Source organism: Melopsittacus undulatus, chromosome 6, assembly GCF_012275295.1.
Source record: "Melopsittacus undulatus isolate bMelUnd1 chromosome 6, bMelUnd1.mat.Z, whole genome shotgun sequence".
NCBI classification, from domain to species: domain Eukaryota; kingdom Metazoa; phylum Chordata; class Aves; order Psittaciformes; family Psittaculidae; genus Melopsittacus; species Melopsittacus undulatus.
In genome coordinates, this window is record NC_047532.1 from 50,213,740 (window position 1) to 50,232,887 (window position 19,148).

Sequence of the window (19,148 nt, forward strand, 5' to 3'; positions counted from 1 at the left end):
TCAGTCTTTAATGATGCTGCAGCATCACCTAATATTATTCAATATGGAGTAGTTAAAGCAATTCAGTATGGAATATTTTACATTTTTCTAGTTTTACAATGAATGTTTTCATAATTGGAATATTAACAAAGTTCTGGTTTGGACTATTAACCTCTTTGAAAAATTTCAGATATTTTTAAGAAAATGCTAGCCTATGACAGGTTATTCCTGGTAGTTCTAAGTAACTTTTTATGTAGTTGCTTTCACTTCTCCACGCTCATTGTGACCTACACAGCAGCAACCTACATAGTTAAGTACTCACAAGAGCTTGATAAGGTAGTCGGCAATAACATCTCTCTTTTTGAAATGTGATCAAATGTATCTGCTAAATCTCAGAGGGGGTCAACTGGGGACAGGATTTAACAGTTCCTTTTTGTTCTTCATTAGGCTTTTTTTAAGAATTATTTTTCTGAAGTGGGTTATGTTGACCTCTATAAATGTTAAAGTTTAATGATGGTACAGAACAGAAAAAGAGATTATGATAAATTCCTTTCTTTAGAAGGACACTAGTTAGAATTAATGACTGAAATTTTCCTGGTGTTTCAGCTCTTCATCAGTGCTGAGAAAAGGAAGACATCACCTGTCAAGCTATTGCTCTACCAGAAAGTGTCCTTTGGTGAAAATTACTTCACTTGTTAATTGTTTGCAGGACTGTGGTGAATGAAGAAGTCCTGTGTTAATATACCACTCTTAGTAAAAGTTTTCTTGAGATTAGGTCATTGTATGTTGCAAAAATAAGATTTGTAAAATGAAAGCATGCAGTTTTAAGGAAGTCAGATCTCCAAAGGCAGATGGAGTGCAAGGTGAGTTGGAAGCATCTGGTAAAATGCAAAACTATACAGAATCATGTAAATTAACAAACTATAAACATTTTAAGAACATTTGTTGAAAGGGAGACAAGGAAATTCAACATAGTTAACCTGTGCTAGTGGTGTCCAACCATCATATTTATAAGAACATTTATTTTATTTTGGTTATATTTCCTATATTCACCATTTAATAGCAGCACCATAGATCTTCTCTGCAATGTGGTGTTCATGCTGCTTTTAAGGGTGTAAAAAAGGCCACCAAATACTTCTCAGGTGGAAGCTGTCAGTCTGCCAAGATATCAATATGAAGAAAGTTTCCTGTTCAGGGGAAAAATGTGGTACAGATGCACATTTCTTTTCCACACCAGGTACCTCGCTTGGTGCACAAGTTAAGACCCTACTGCCTCTGTTGTGAAGGCCCTGGGACCAGCATCCTGGGTGGCACAAACAGGGGAATGCCCAGGAGGTCAAGAGGGAGATTAGCCCGTTTTGCTTAGCACTTGTTAGGTCACATCCAAATACCATGTCTGGGTAGCTGGGGATGAAGCATTCGACCTGACAGGAGAGGCTGGCTGTGGGAGTGGGGCTTTGTTAGCTTGGGGTAGGGAAGACTTCAGGGACCTTACACCATCCAACTCCATCCTATGAGGTTATTGAGAATACGAAGCCAGGCTTTTTTCAGTGTTGCAAGGGAGTAAGGTGAGAGGTGACAACAAACAGAAAGGGTTTGACTGAATGCCAGGAAAACCCATTCACCAAAAGAACACTCAGGCAGCAGCGCAGTTTGCCCAGCAAGATTGTGCATCATAATTCTTGGAGGTTTTCAAGACCCAATTGGTTCAAGCTCTGAGGAACCAGGTCTGACCCCAGAACTGACCTGCTTTGAGTGGGAGGATGGACAGGGACCTCATGTGATCACCTCCAGATCAGGTTATCCCATCAGTATGTGATTCTGCGCTCACAGTGCAGACAAGAAAGGATACGGATAATACTGTATTTCAAACCTTTTATTTCTGAGCACTTCTGTTCTTTGCAGCTTTCCCTGCAGCAGGTAGAAAAAAAAGCATGCAACATGATAGCTGAAAAAGCTTTCATCAGCTCAGGGTTTTAACTGTTACTGGTGTAATGGAAACATTTCTTCTGCTTTTTGCAGCAACAAAATAATCCTAAAGAAAATTACTCGTCGAGTGAGACATGCTGTTTCCATGTTCTCCTTCTAGGTAAAATATTTATTACCTGTTAAAGTTATTGAAGGTCACCCATTCACTGCCTTTAGAAACCACTATTTAGAGAAAAGAAAAAGGGGGTGGGGTGGGGGGGGAGAACCACCAAAAAAAAAAACCAAACCAAAAAAACCCAACCAAAAAAACCCCCAACAACAGAAAAGTACTTAACTTTGTAAGTCTGGAGGGAGGGAGCTGTAAATAATACACAAAAGGTGGAAAGGCAGAGGGAAATGTCCCTGTTGGTGTGTTACTCCACTGTGGTACATTACAGTAAAGAAAAATGAGTGCATAAATAAATGATAGCAAAGGAAAAATAAATAGGCAGTGAATTGGAAAGATGAGGTAAGATGGTGATGTTCCAGATAGGCTGAGAGACTTGTCTGACCCAGTGTTAGTAAAATATTCAGTCCTTTTCCCCATGTTAGCTGTCCTTGTCAAACAGAGCAAGATTTTTGAGGCACTTACCCTTTGTGCAGGTCACAAAGCTTACACAAAGCAGTCCTCCTTAGGATCAAATCAGATACAAGCAAGGCAGGAAAAAAAGGGCACTGAGGTTGTTCTTCTGAACCAACTCTGGCTCAGAATTGATGGGTTTGCTACAATTTAAGATTTAGATTCTTTAAAAATAAAGCAGAGGCAAACAAACTGTGTGATCTTAGTGAAAATTGTTTAATATTATGAATGGAAAAGGAGGGAAATTAAACAAGATTTCTCAGCAAAAGTTGTGTTGTGGCAGATCACATTCTAGAGGAAGTTCAGAACACAAGAAAACCCTTTGTATACTTGCTTGTGATGTTTGTGTTTATTCCAGCTTCAAAACTAAACTTCCTTAACAAGAAATGTTTTCTTGACAGTTTCATCTTGAATTCAGAGGCACCACTGGCATAGGTAGATGGACTGATGTGACATGGCTGCAATGGGGCTGTAACTGCAATATGCCTCTTCCTCTTTCTAGAGCTATAAAAATCTGGTGAATATGTTCAGTGGCAATCCAGAGGAAAAACCTTTCTCTATATGATAAGAGAGCTGCAAAAGGGTAAAGGCAGGAATTACCTTTTCATCAAGCGACAGTTCACTTTCATGAAGGCATTGTGTTTGAAGTAGGGTTCTCTGGCTGTAGCTGGATTTACTAGACACAAAGTAATCAGTGATAGAGGGTACCTTTCGTACCAAGGCAGACCTTAGGTTACATCATGCAACCTTCAAACGGGCATCTTGAAGTTAAGGTTAAGGAGTTACTTTGGATGTACTTGCTAACTGTGTAGTAGATTATGCTCAGCTCAGACTTATCACCTATTTCAATAGTGAATCACACATTCTGGATACTTGTTTGTATATGCAATGAAAATAATCCAGTCTGTGTCAGAAACATCAACTCCACTATAATCTGTATTAATTTCCTGGACTGATAGGTAAGGTAATACCCCAGTAATATATTTTCAGAATTTTGAAAAGACTGTGGCTTATTTTGAGACTTGTAGGCAAAAATAAGTGGGAAGGAGAAAGCCATGGCATATTTACTACTCACAGAAATAACATGAATAAATGAGAATTGTTGCAGAATCTATGTTACTCAAGGATCAAAGCACACAGATGTGGGATTCTATTAGTTTTATTTCCTTTGGAAAAAAGTTGTGCATGAGACACTACAGGATCTTCAGTATTCAGTCCCCACCATTATTAAGTTCTTGCTTTCAAAAGGATCACTGAAGGCCAGTATTTGGACAATCAGTGTTGACCCAAGAGGGAAAGATATTGCTAAAACCAGCAGTTTGTAAGTCCTGAATGAGCTAGGACTGGCAGAGATGGGAGCAGAGAATAACATAGTGGATCTTGTTTAGGAAGTGTTGAAGACTTCTTTTTCCCTTCAGAGTATCCTAAAAATGTTAATGTATCTGATCTAATATAGCCTTAATAAACTTAGGACTACAATGTGCTTCCTAAGCCATGTGCAGAATGGCAACAGATTTTAAGAAAGCAGGGGCATAATATCTTTCACCAGCTTTGATGGGAACAGTATTAGGTCACATTCTCTAATGCAGATTGCTTACAAGCCAGCAAATATGAGAGACAGTGTAGGAAAAAAAGTATCTCAACTCTTAACTGGCAATATAGTCTGATAGCTTTGGTAGTTGTATGGGCATGAAAGAGTTGAGCGTAGGTGAAAGCCAACAGCCACAACTGGTGAGCAACAGTAGTACAGTGGTATCAGTAACTGGTAGTAATTCAGAATTATTTAGTATTTTCCAGGCAGTTTTTTCATAAAACCATTGAACTGCATGGTCCTGAAAGTAATCATATCAGCAAAATAAAAAGAGGTCAAAACTAGCCAAGAACTTCAGGAGTAGCTACAAGATAATTTTATCTGCTTCATAAGATGAAATTTCAGGCAGTGATCAAAGGGGTTTGCCCATTTAAAAAATGAAAGACAAATGAAAATATTACATCCCCCAAATTAAAGAAATAGCCACACAAATAAAAAAGTATATGAAATTCAGATTTTTAAGTGTTTCAAAAGACAAACTCCAAACTCAAATTGAAAAAAAAGTATTTACAAAATCTATACCCTTAGGGCTTGTGCTCAAAAACAATGTTTTCAGAATACTCGTACTTTGAGTAGAGGTACTTTGAACAGAACTTGGGACTTGATAAAATGATTTTTACAACTTTTTAATTTGTGATTCAGCAAACACGTTTGTAACAACCTATCCTCTACAGTAAGGGAACAAGTGTGTTTAACACATATCAAATGCGATTTCCCACTGGGAGAAATTGTGTACACAATGTTTTGAAATAGGTTTGGTTGTTTGTTGGGTTTTGTTGTTGGGTTGGGTTATTTATTGTTTGGGTTTTTTTGTTTGTTTGTTTTTGTTGTTTGTTGTTTTGTCTGATTTGGTTTGGGTTTTTTTAAATAACTATGTATATACATTGCAAAGACAAGGTCAAAGGCATGGAAGGTGGTAATATTTGGGGAATAGTTCTACATACTGATACTAACCCATTGTAAAACAGTGTCTTGCACCAATGAACTTCTAATTTGTGGTGAAAAATACACTTTTCCCTGGAAAACAAATCTAACAACTTCTGTTCTTATCCTAGAGCTCTAGGTAGTACTCTAGGTATGTGCAATATTTTAGGTATGTGACACAAGACAAGCATTGGAAGTAAGATTAGAAATGGGGCAATGTTTGTAGGTAGAAGCAGTAACGGCATGCAAGCTCTCCTTGGGATCCGAAATAGAAGCAGAAATCTTCAGGCTGAGTGTAGATGGAAACATTGAACTTGCCACTGAATGTGTCTATACTGAAAGCCTGACTTGTGATTGGTTAATACAGCTATTGATCGCTCAGAACTTTTTCACATCCGGCCCCCTGTGTGTTATTTAACATAACTATCTGGTGCCCTCTTGTGGAGTTTTTCACATCAAACTATAGTAGTATTTTACTTTGTTTCCATAACATCCACAAAGATCTCTTTTAAAGTGCGCAAGTTTAGTTACATTTGTAATTGTAGGTATATGAAACAGATGTAATCGAATACAGATTTTTTAAATGCAATTATTACTTTTGCAAACATAGACTATTTTTCTGCCAGTAAATGGTCCAGCCAAGATCACTTTTGATTAAATTGTTGAAGTTTTATGATTGCACTGAAAAGCACAAAAGAAGTAAATAAGTATGAGGATATCTTGGCCTCTTGTATTTATTTCTACAAGGCCATTTATAAAGTGATGAACAATTGCATTTTTAGATAGACAATCAAGGATAAAAACAGAAGCAGGCAAAAAAGAGGAGGAGGGGGGAAAATCGTAAAATATCCCCGAACCAAAACAAGCCCGGGATACAACTGTAGTCACCCCTGGTTTAAGCAAATTTGCTATAACCCCTAGTTATAGCAAATGAATGACTACTCCTTCCCCCTTTATGTGTCTTATTTTAAGGATTTCTCATAGCATAGATTTACCTTGTTTTGTACCTGGTCAAAGCATGTAATTCCCCATATGACGTCACCATTGAGGGGGGGCTAGTCTCTATTAGTGGAGAAGCTCAACAGATGATGGTGCAATGCTTTTCAGGGGCTGGTTAAAATTTGCAAGACTATCCTTGAGCTATGTGTTTCAAATATAATTCAAATAGGTTTTCTTTTAATTCATCTGGGGCTTTTTGACATTTGAACTTAAGCATTGATATCAAGAAATTGTGAAAAATAGGTGTATGCCAGTTGTGTTCTTGTTCCAACTCCGCAAGTGACTCACCAAAGCAATTCTTCCCACTTCACTGTTACACAGCTCTTTTCTCACAAATTATTAACTCAAAGATAGTTCTGCTGCTATAGCCTTGAGAGCCCTTTGAATTTGGGGCACATAGATTTGAGCTCCAATTTATCTGGGATGGTAGTGCATATTGCACACACTCACATTTCAGCCCAACATATTAAGTAGGATTTTGCAGTTAAAAGAGTTTTTTTTTTTTTTCCCCAAGGAGGCCCAGCCTCCTTGTACTACAGACTGCCCGTGTGAACCTAAGCAAGTCACTTAAGGCTTGCAAATCAGCTCCAGCACCTGAAGGCAAAGATAACAACTATCAGAAGATCTTCTAAATAACCTTATGAATGAAGGATCTGCAGTGGACTGTGCCAGGTACTGGGGCAGGAATTACATTAGGGTAGAGGTCTAAAGAAGAAATAATTTCTCTGTCTGGGTTCCACCTTCACTCTCATTATTTTTCAGGATAAGGGATGGAGAAGTGAAATCTTGGCTATGTGTCATTATTTTTTTTTTTTTGTCTGTAGTTCTGCTCTTTGGAAAATTTTTGCCTTCCAAATAATCAACAAGAACACAGATCAGAGGAAAATAGCCTACACTTATTCTCACATTGCTTCAGAATTACAGCAAGAGAAGAATTGAGATATATAATACAGGTTTATGAACACAGCAGATATGTCCATACATGCACACATGTAGAGAAGACTTAAATCTTCTGGATTCAGTTAAATGAGGCATAAAGCTAGTGAGAAGTACATCACTATTTATTGTAATGGATTCCATGTCACTTGTAAACAACCTGCACTTATGAAATCCACCCTGCTTCTCAGTGTGGTCTGATAGTGAGGACTGCCTTGTTGCTGGATGTCTTCTTACAGTAAGATGAGAAAGGCAGTTCAACGGTTACTCTTGCGTTGCCTAGAGGAGACCTAGGCAGATCTGCACATAATAAATCTCTGGACACCAAGAGTGCCTTTAATGATTTGCCACAAGACAGACAGCTCATCAGTGTCTTGAACCAGCCCTTGAAAACAGTCAGAATATGGATTTAGAAGTTAGCTGCATGGAAGTGAAATCCCATAGAACTGGGGGTCTATGTTAAAGTTGTCAGAATTTATTATTATCTTTAGAACAAGCAGTGGAAAGGCTACAACCTTTTTAAAGCAAGGAGGGAAAAATTGAACAAGCCAGTCTTTCCAGACAAAGACAGTGATGAGTATTAATGTACAAGAATTTTAAACTTCTGACAGGACACAATTGCCCACAGTATTTGCATTGTATAGTTTAAAAAAAGTCAGTATTAATACATATTTAAAGTTATTCTGTTTCCATTATCTTTTTCATTTTTTAGTTGATTGGAAATATTGATAATGTGCCTCAGGTTCACAGTCATTATGAATTTATTTTTCTATATTGATTATTGCAAGGTATGTGAGCAAGTGTGATCAAAACAGATTATTTACATTACACAGCAGTGTGGTCTGTTGGGGCAGCACATTTACAAAACCATTGAAAGTGGTTTCAGAGAGAGCTGACAGATTACTACAATGTTTGTCATTGTTACAGTCTCAGTGGGAGTCTGTTTTAATCTAATTAACGTAACAGTGGGAACACAATGACAAAAGCAATTAGAAGTACCAAAGAACTCAGAATTCTGTTATGTAGCCAATGTCCCTGACTGGAAAAGAGACATTGCAATGAATGAAGAACAGGAGAATGCTGAAGGGTGACTAATAGAATCTTAGAAAGGTTAGTGCTGGAAAGGATCTGAAGATCATCTAGTTCCAACCCCCATTTAATAGTTTAAAGAAGCCTTTCTTTTGTTTGTTTGGGGTTTTTTTTGTGTGTTTTTTGTTTGCTTTTGTTTTTTTTACTTACTAAGTTGGGCTTTTTTTTTCCACACAGTGTGCTCTAATCATCTACTTTAGGTATTCTAGATTTCCTTCTCTATGCTTACATGCCTCTGAATTGACTAAGCTAGTAAGATAGCTTCTGTCCTCTGAATCATACCTAAGTTAGATGTGTAGAGTGAGTTAATGCTGAAGTTCAATATTTCCACCCAGATCCAAACTTGTAAAAGTAAGCTACAATTTGAAGTTGAGCTTACAAAGCTAAGGAAGAGAAATTGCAGAAGGTATGATTTGACAGGTTTAAACAGAAAGAACCTCATTATAAGTTCTTAAAAAAAAAGGCCTTAATTAGTTTTGTGTTTCGGGGTTTGTTTTGGGGTTGGTTTGCTTTTCTCTGTGTGTGTATACGTATCTGTGTTGTTTTGGGTTTTTTGTTTGTTTGTTTGAAACTGTTTCAGTTATAGCTTTGGAATTAAAAACATGAGGGGAAAGGAGTGAAGGCTGGAATGAAGGAAATAGAACATAATGATTCTCTTCAGGTAGTGATTCCATAGTATCTAAGTGATTAAGATGTATAAATCATACCCACTTTCATAAACAACATGAGCTGCTTTGAAAACTATATTTTCTCAAAGGTCAAAGCTAAAAAATTTTGAAACACCTTGAAGACAATGAAAGCAGGTGGAAGGAAGTAGATGTATTTATTTCTTGTCACGATCCACAAAACCTGGTTGTTTTTTTTTTTTTTTAATAGTTTAACAACCATAGAGAACACTTCCTGAAGAAAAGTTAAAACAAGCCTATTTCAAACCATGGAAACAATTTAGAGTACTGTTTGAAAGGAGTTCCAGGCATCACTAATAATAAGCTAAGTGGAAGTGGGGGGGGAACTGTCAAAGGATACAAAAACTTTTACTGCCATAAATGAGTAGGCATTGTTGAAAGCTTTGTTCTGCTCTTTTGTATGCTTTACAGAAGTGCCTACTGTGTTTCAGGAACCAGTATGCTGAAGTAAATCATCTAGTAGATGGTTTCAATTCAAGAAACTTTGTGGGTTCCTTTTCCTACTACTTTCAGTGGTTTATTTTGAGGAAGTACAGTGGCTTGGTGTGCATCAGGAGGAGGGAGTTGGAGACAACCTAAATCCACAGCAGAACTATAGAAATGCCTTTCACAAATTTATCTTAGCAAGTCTTGGTCCTAAACACTTACCTACAGTAGGAACAGTGGAGCAACAGTCTTACTCACTTAGGAGATATAACATAATATTGCATAATGGGTTAATCATAAAAACAAAAGTTACAAATGCATTTTTAGGAGGATTCATCCTGTCACTCACTACTGGACCAGGAAGACTATATGGAAAAAAAGGTAATCTGTTGTCTGAAGCAGTCAGTGATACAGAGTTCTTGGAAAATTAAACTATAGAGTACATGCCTGTTTTCACAAAGCAACTGAATTTACATTTCCACAGAGGAGCTGGAAACAAGTTTTTAATGTACCTTCTTGTGAAATAATTTACAGTAGTATTGTGTAGCCACTGATCACAGAATAATCAAACAGGCCACCCTGCAGAAAGATTTTCAAAGGCATCTACAGAAAATGAATGGCCAGTATCTATGAATTTTTACTGAAAACAGACATTTATTTCTCATCCCCAAAAATACAAATAAAAGGCCATCTAAAACATATTAATAAAATGCAATAAACATTGATGAAAAGCATTAGCCAAAAGTCAAAGCATTATCTATGTTCTCTTAGACAAAATTTCTCAGTTCCTTGCAGCTTTTTGATGACAAACTAGGAAAATATGGTAAAAAAGAGGTCTTGGAATACTGCATGGGGCTGAGGAAGCAGTGTGACCAACTTAACAGAGTGAAAAAGACAACAGGGAGGAAGGAAACAGAAGAGAAAGTGGTTTGGCAATCATCCTATGAGGAGAGGATGTAGAAATGTGGTTATTAAGTGCTAGCCCCATATTGTTTCCTCTTGTATGAATTCTTAAACTCCTCAGGGTTTGTGCCCTATTTGTTGCCTTTTGTGGAAGTTGGGACCATAGATTTTCAGCTCCAGATAAAGAGGTGAGTTCGTTCTTTCTCACACCAACGATAGAGGACCCATACATGGAACAAATTTAGTATTACAGAGCTGTTGTTTCAGGTTGTTATACTCTCAGTTGGATGAATTGAGAACCTGCCATCAGGAGGCAGAGATCAGGTCACACCTCCCTAAACTTTCTCTGCTGCCGATTCAATTGGTCTTCTGGGCAAACCCACTTAGATCTTATATTTGAGAGACACAAAGTCTGTCTGTTTTTTCCTGCCTCTACTGAGTGCAGGGACAATCACTGATACACAATTATTCCTATCTTACTACAGGGTAGCAAGAAGGCTGAAGGTGATATGATGGTAGTGAGGAGACAATGAGATGCAAAGCAATTTACTTCAACTTCAGCTGAAGTCTATGAAGGGAAAGGTAGAAGACGTAGAGATATTACCTTGAGGAGGTAAAGACACTAATACCTTCTCAGTGCATTTTGTGGCAAGGGTAACTGTTGTCAATAAGTTGGAGACAACCAGTGGGGAGGTGGACCATGGTGAACTGAGGATGCTGGGAACAATTTTGTAAAGAAAACAAATTGCGTGATAACTCTTCATTAACAAAGCTATGGTTGCCTGGGAACCTTTCAGAATGTAATGAGTGGCCACAACCGGGGTATCTGAAAAACAGAGAGGTAAGGGTTGGTGGGTTAGGAAGGAATTCTGTACGGAAAGACCTTACCAGAGGAGGACGATGCTGTAGGAGATTCTCTCTGTAAACAGAACACCATACACAAGTAAATGTGCGGGAGAGGGCGCCAGATAGCAAGGAGTTACTTTTGCAGCGCTAACATCTGAACGAAATAGGAAGAGAACCACTGGTTTAAAGTTTTGGTTGAGGTTGTATTTTGCATAGCCTCAGAGAGTTAAAGCAGACAACTGAGCATCCTTGATTTTGGTAGCTAGTGAATTCAATATGCATTGTATCAGTCAGTGGTATATGAATATCAACAGGAAAACCTGATTTCTGACATTCATGTCAGCAACTCTACCCTTTGATCAGTTAGAAGAATAATCTTTATCACTCCTCTACAGTTAGATGTGTGAAAACAAGCTTAGTAGGGACTGCACAGATTCCTTTACTTTTACTGTGTCATACCAGGACTTCAATTACAGCCACGTGATACCAGTCTCTACATTGAACTACTTCACAGAATCCCAAGGGTTGGAAGGGACCTCGAAAGATCATCCAGTCCAACCCCCCTGCAAGAGCAGGGTAACCTAGAGTACATCACACAGGAACTTGTCCAGTCGGGCCTTGAATATCTCCAATGTAGGAGACTCCACAACCCCCCTGGGCAACCTGTTCCAGTGCTCTGTCACTCTCACAGTAAAGAAGTTCTTCCTGATGTTAACGTGGAACCTCCTATGCTCCAGTTTACACCCATTGCCCCTTGTCCTGTCACTGGATATCACTGAAAAAAGCCTAGCTCCATCATCCTGACACCCACCCTTTACATATTTGTAAACACTGATGAGGTCACCACTCAGTCTCCTCCAAGCTGAAGAGACCCAGCTCCCTCAGCCTCTCCTCATAAGGGAGGTGTTCCACTTCCTTAATCATCTACTTCCTTGATAAACTAGAAAATTCACTTACAAGGACTCTCAACTGATACAGTTAGCGTTGGCTGGCTGTGCTCCCAGGCTATGGAATTAGGCAACATACAACTAAGTTACAACTTTGGCTCTAGTTTCAGGGCTGTAGCAGTACAAGGTGCCTGCTCTTTGCAGACAGCAGAAACATTCAGGAAACAGGACACTGGAGCAGTATCAGACAGGGTTTAATGACTCCTTCTGCAGTGGTGAATCCATTTACGTGAAATGCACTGTCAGCTGCTTATATCCATCCTATCCTCAGATGCAGAAGCTTCTTCATGTTTGGTGGACTTTCATAGGCTTCACTTATTTGCACAGGTTGCCACTTGATGCAAAACTTTCACTGCTCTATCTTCAAATTCACATATTCAAACTTCAGTCCTATTTTTCACTGCTATTGCCAAAGACCTCAGTGCCTAGTGAAGATCTAGTGAAAATCTTTGTAATTCATCTTCATGTCTTTCCTCCACCAATGCCTGCCTAATAGCTGCAATTGCAGTCTTCACAAGCTGATGTGGTTCTTTTCCTTATTATCCTTTGCAGATACATCTAAACACAGCAGATCTAGCTGTTATTTGTGCAATTGATTCTAGTAATAACTGTCATCTGTGGTGATCAGAGTTAAGGCTGGTACTTCATGTACTTCATGTACATGAACTTCAGATTATTTTTCCTTTTTTTCAGAGGATTTTCATTTTGCACACAGCAAACCTCTGGAGCAGCTCAAGATATCACTGGGCACCCACAAAATCTTTTTTGTCGTTTACTCTTTTTGCCCATGGACTAACAATGCAACCAGTCATTTCAGCTGAGAGCCAGCAGACAAGTGGCTACTGGCGATAAAGAGAAGGACGGAGGAGCAAGTGAGAGTTTGACCTCACAATCTTTGTTTAGATTGCTGGTTCATTTTAGTATTTCCTTCTGTTATTCTTTCAAGTATTTAGGGAAAAAGAAGGGAACTGTAGCCAAACCATTATGTATGCTTATTCCATAATCTAAACATTTTTATACTCTCTTTTTTCCTTATTTCCTCCCACCCTCTTCCCCCCCCCAAGTTGCTTAAATAGCTATAGAAATATACCAGAGAAATAGAGACCAGAGTTTAAAATTTTGCATTTTATTCTGGGCAGTGGGCCAAGTAACAGGTAATTGTTGGCAGGACTACAAGGTTAGTTTTGCATGCAGCTTTCCGTCTACGGCAGTGATGTATGTGCACAAAATGAGGGTCGAATACATGCCTTCAGACAGTGTCTAGGACTTTTATAGCTCAATTATACCATATATACAAAATTCTTGAGAAACTTTGCTTTAAGTGGGGGGGCCGGGGGGGGGGGGGTAGCTGTTGTAGGACATTAATACCCTCAGTTTCAACCTCTGGCCTTCTGTGTTCTTTGGTTCTCTGGTACTTGATGAAGAAAGATCACTCTTTTCTGTCTGGTATTTGTGGAGCCTAGGGAAAGGGGAATGAAAGACTTGGGCAAAAGCTAGTGTTCACGTAGTTCAATTACTAAATATCTAGCATGACATCAGCAATAAAATAAGGCCACTGCTGTTTCTTCTGTTGGTTATTTAAACAGGCAAGCACTAATTTGCATATCTGAACATATTACAGGAAAACACATCAAGGCTAGTATAAACAAGTTACTTTAAGGAGAAATTCTGTCAGGATGTAGGTAAAATAAAAAAAAATCACTGTGAGAACAGTTAAACATTGGGATAGGTTGCCAGGGAAGTGATAGAATTTGCTTCACTGGAAATATTAAAGACTTGGCTTGACAGAGCCCTGGACAACCTAACCTCCAGCAGAAGTTTGGACCAGATGGTCTCCAGCAGTTTCTTATGACCTAGATTTTTCTGTGATATATGACAATCATAGAATCATAGAATAGTTAGGATTGGAAAGGACCTCAAGATCATCTAGTTCCAACCCCTCTGCCATGGGCAGGGACACCTCACACTAAACCATGTCACCCAAGGCTTCATCCAATCTGGTCTTGAACACCGCCAGGGATGGAGCATTCATTACCTCCCTGGGCAACCCATTCCAGTACCTCACCACCCTCACAGTAAAGAATTTCTTCCTTATAACCAGTCTAAACCTCTGCTGTTTAAGTTTCAACCTGTTACTCCTTGTCCTATCACTACAGTCCCTAGTGAATACTCCCTCCCCAGCATCCCTGTAGGCCCCGTTCAGATACTGGAAGGCTGCTCTGAGGTCTCCACGCAACCATCTCTTCTCCAGGCTGAACAGCCCCAACTTTCTCAGCCTGTCTTCATATGGGAGGTGCTCCAGTCCCCTGATCATCCTCATGGCCCTCCTCTGGACTTGTTCAATACTTCTAATCATCATGTTTCAAAGTTGGGGTAACAGAAGAATGTTGTTATTTTCTCTCATGTCAGGCAAATGAGGATTCCAGTGCCTAAGGAAAGACTAACTTTATTATGAAATAGAAAAGGAAGGAAAAGCAATAGTTGCATTTCATTTACAAATATTATTGCAACCAACTGTAGTCAAAACCAATCTGGTAAAGCTAATTCACATAGACAATCAGGAGAAAACAGGTTTCTGCTAAAAATCATCAAAAGAAGTAATTTTTTTCCTTCTTCTATAGAGGGTGCTTTTAATGTCATAAATATGCCAATATGTTCAATAGAGTACAGCAAACAGCTGGACTTGCAATGATGGATGTGTATATGAAAGCAAGCAATTTTTTAATATTATGCTTTCTTATAAAAGCCAAACAAACATTGACATTTAAATTGCTTTGAAAAAACACAGACTTATGCGAGATTTGAAAGAATTTATCAATTGTAAGTAGATCACTATTATATAAAAACACTCAATTTAGAGCAAAAGCAAAAATTGGCTGCCTTCTAATTTCTAGAGTTTAAGACTATTTTTCACTGCTTCTACCACAAATCAGGGTGTTTGGCATTGTACAAATTACTGTTAACCATTTTAAGAGATCTAACAGACACTGCTAGCTTGGCCATGCACTTGACGTGTGACTATGAGTTGCATGACAATAATGCAGGAGTTACTTTCCTCTTTTTTTTATTTTTCTTTTTTTTTAGCATTAGTTAACAAAGAATGCATAATAAAGCAAAGCTAATGCAATCCATTTTGTTATAAACAAACATATACTGGAAATAGTGGGGCCAGCAGGCTAAGGAAATAATAGTCCCCCTGTACTCAGCACTAGTGAGGCCACCCCTTGAATACTGTGTTCAGTTTTGAGCCCCTCACTATGAGACAGATATTAAGTTGCTGGATGCGTCCAGAGGGGCAACAAACCTGGTGAAGTGTCTGAAGAACAGGTCTTATGAGGAACAGATGAGGGAATTGGGGTTGTTTATTCTGGAGAAGCCTCAGGGGGACCTTATTGCTCTCTACAACTACCTGAAAGGAGGATAGAGCCAGGAGGTGGCTGGTCCCGTTTCCCAAGGAGTAAGTGATAGGACAAGAGAATATGGCCTCAAGCTGCGCAAGGGGAGGTTTAGATTGGATATTAGGAAAATTATCTTCACTGAGAGAGTGATCCAGCATTAGAACACTCTTCCCAGGGAAGTGGTGGAATCACTGTCCCTGGAAGTGTTTAAAAACTGTGTAGATGAGACCCTTAGTGACATGGTTTAGTGGTGGACTTGGCAGTCCTGGGGTAACAGTTGGATTCGATGATCTTAAAGGTCTTTTCCAACCTGGTTGATTCAATAATTCTATATAAGTATCACAAGATACAGCAACTGCTATAAAGGTGCTAGCTAGAGAGAACCCAAGCCAGGTAACAAGCTAAAAAAGCAGATTACTTGTTACCCATGTTAACAACCAGAAGAACAACAAAGTAGGCATAAGAAAATCAGTGCAAAGGTAAGAAATATACCAATTAATTACATTTGCTCTCCTAAAGGACAGTGAAAAACTCTATGTCCAGATATTGCTACCCAGGTAAGTCTTGGTAATTATTAATTGCTAAGATTCTTGCTTCCTGCTTCACCATAAGATGCTTGTTGCAGTTTATGTACTAGTCAGCATTACTATGGCAGATCCTGCATTATTAACAAATATATCCTGACACAGCATGTACTGGACTGGGGGAACTGCCCCCCAGAATGTGCTGGTGTCATTGAGTAGGTGAAATCCTTCTCTTGTGTGATGCAGATGGGCTGGAGAGGAGCATGAGTCTGACAGGATTATAGGGATCAGTGGGTACCTAACCCACTAACATGATTAGTACATCGTGTCCTTTATTATGAAAGCTTATCACTTGTGGCTTTCCCATGTCAGAAGCTAGGCTTGGATGGATGCACTTATGCTCTGAGCAGGTAAACTTAATGAACAGAAAAAAATGTAAACATTCTAAGATCCATTTATTGTAAGTTAAAAACCTAGGAGTGCTAAGGTTTCTATAAAATTCTCTAGAAAGAAAATTAAGCAGATGAGACAATTACTTCTGGGGAGAAGGTGGGGAAGAGGGTGGGGAATATAAAAAATCCAATCTATTTAGCTTTCCTACCTGTATCTCCTTTTGAACTCTTGCAGCCCATTCAGTGTGCAAAACAGTTTTGCAAATCCCATTTCAATCACTACATATGCCTTCTTGGATAGGCTCCTGATGAGGAGCTTCTCCATGGAAAATAGAGACTTGGAACAGGAAAACTGTGTTTAAACCCCATGCTTAGTCTTAATGAATATACTTGGAATGAAAAGCAACCAAAACCATCTGTGCCCAAAAGAAGCAAATCCAGATGTTGTGGGAATTTATTCCTCTCCTTCGTTAATCCTGTCTGCAGGATCATTCAGCTTCTGCAGCATGTGCCTGCTGTACTTTTGAAGGGTAGTTAATAATATATGAACATTGACCCACTTGGGAGCAAAGTTTCAGTCACATCTTTGTTAATCAAATGGAAAAATAACTTTTTACTCCCCTAAGTGGAGTCATACTACAATTTACTTAATCAAGAAGAAAAAATGACAGGTCTAATATCTAGCTTTTGATGTCTTGCCTCACTAAAGTCTGTTCAAAGACAGTGTGATGCCTTAAGACTTCCTCTGATACTTGAGCTGAAAGCCTTTAAAGCTGCCTTCTGAAAATCCTACCCTATAAACTCAGTTCCACCACTTGCAAAGGTTTTTCTTTTTTGTCTTCCCAAGCAGGTGTGGCTGCACAATTGAGGCAGTAAAGAATCCATTGGATCTCTGACAGACATGTTTTTATCCTGGATTTTCTGCTGAGATCATCATATTGAGCTGTGCCTTTTTGTTCACTCTTCTGTAGCTGTGTGAGCAATAGACAGTGAAAAGTGCAGTCAACTGGGGTTTTATTTACTGGTTTCTATATGCCACCTCTACTTCAAGGTGACAAGACGAATCAATGCATCTTGTTTGACAATGAGGAAGCTTGCTTCAACAGTTAATTTACAAAGGCCTGTATCTTATAGCTGCTTTGATGTGAATGTCCTAACTAATTAAAATACAGCCTTTGATGGCAACTGAGCAGGAATGATCACCTCTAGCTGTGTTATTTAACAGCCTAGTCACTAAGCAGAGAAGGAAATGGTGTTTGAATTTACAAAATAGGATTTGTGTATTTAGTAAACAAGAAAAGTTCAACACATATAACTTATTTGAATTTACATACACATAAAACCCTGTAATTACTTGGCCACTGGGACAGGCAAATGAATTATGCAACAGCTGGAGGCAATTCTCAGCTCTAGGTTTCCTTAATATATCCAAAACAAAATCAAGAATCACATTAAAGATTCTGAATTTCACATTCCTACTGAGAGTCTTCATTCCTTTCCCAAATGCCCTTAGTCCTGTGTCATGTCCTAACAGTTTCCTCCCTAGTGATTCCCATTTGTTTTGGGTTTGCTGCACTTCTTTACTTTCCTGTTCGTCTAGATCCAGCTTTGCCCATTCAACTTTCCAAAAGCAGACTCCAGCTTCAAAGAGTCAGAAAGCTGACATCAAAAGAACAAGCTTAAACCAGTGTTCTTTTCAGGTTCTTGACGTGGTAGATGATAGGCCAACATCACTCCTGCAGTAAAACCAGAGAGGGAAGAAAAGACCAGGGGCACTTTTCACCACAGGGCTTGAAGATAAACTCAGAATTAAGATAATGCAAAATCTCTTAGTCCTTTCTTGTGAGGCTACTATTTTCAGAAATTTTCAGATTTTATCTCTTCCCTAGAGCATGGGAATATACTCTTCATATACTTCATATACTTTTTCTCTTCATCTTGATAAAAGAAAGAAATTTCTTATAGAAAGAACAATCATTCACTGGAACAACATCTCCAGGGTTATGGTAGTCTTCATCGATGGAGGTTCTCAAGATGCAATTGCACAGCATTCTAGATAATCTCATCTAGGCTCCCTTTCCCATGAAAGACTAGATGATTGCTTGTGAACACTTTCAACCTGGGCTGTTCCATGGGTCTGTTAATGAAGAATCTATTAAAATCCACTCTTGCCTTTTGGGGTTTTCAGTGCTTCTTCCTGGTCTCTCAGAATTAGGATAGTAGGTAAAGTACAACGGACTCTATCTTTCTTTAAGGCTGGTTTATCAAAATACTATTTTGGGCTCTCCAGCCAAAACAGTTGTGATTCTCTTAGGTTATCCTCTGCAGCTAGATTTTAAAATCTCCTTCCAACTTTTTGAAAATACCTCAAAAGGATAACATCTTCCTGTATTAGATATAAGAGATTCAGAATATATTTCAACCAACAACCTATCCTGAGAAAAGGGCTGCTTTTATCTTCTGACACATATTCTTGGTACTACTTTCTGCAACCTGGTTTTGGCTTTCAGAGAAGAATGATTAACCATTTCCTCTAACAATAGATAATTATTACTTACCTGTGATGATTTTATTATATTTGCAGCTGTCTGTCAAGAGTGCCTTGTTATCCTGCTTATGGAAGTCAGCAGTCTTAAAATGACTACCTGCCTTTGGAGATGTCTTATAAAGTAGTTCTGGATAATTACTTTTGGCTCCCAGTGGATTTCATACACACTTCACTCCAATGCTTCTGGTTGATAAAATGTGCTTCTGAGGCAACCAAGAAAGCTGTGGGAGAGTACACACAGGACAAACCCTCTAAAGCAAAGGGCACAGTTAAGTGCTATTATGCAATATGTCAAAGTAACTCATTCCTTGGCATGTCTTATTTACAATTAGACAAGTGTTGGTACACAGGAGAAGTAGCCAACAATATGGCAAAGATTTTATCACTCCTTCTGATGAGACATCTGCAATTT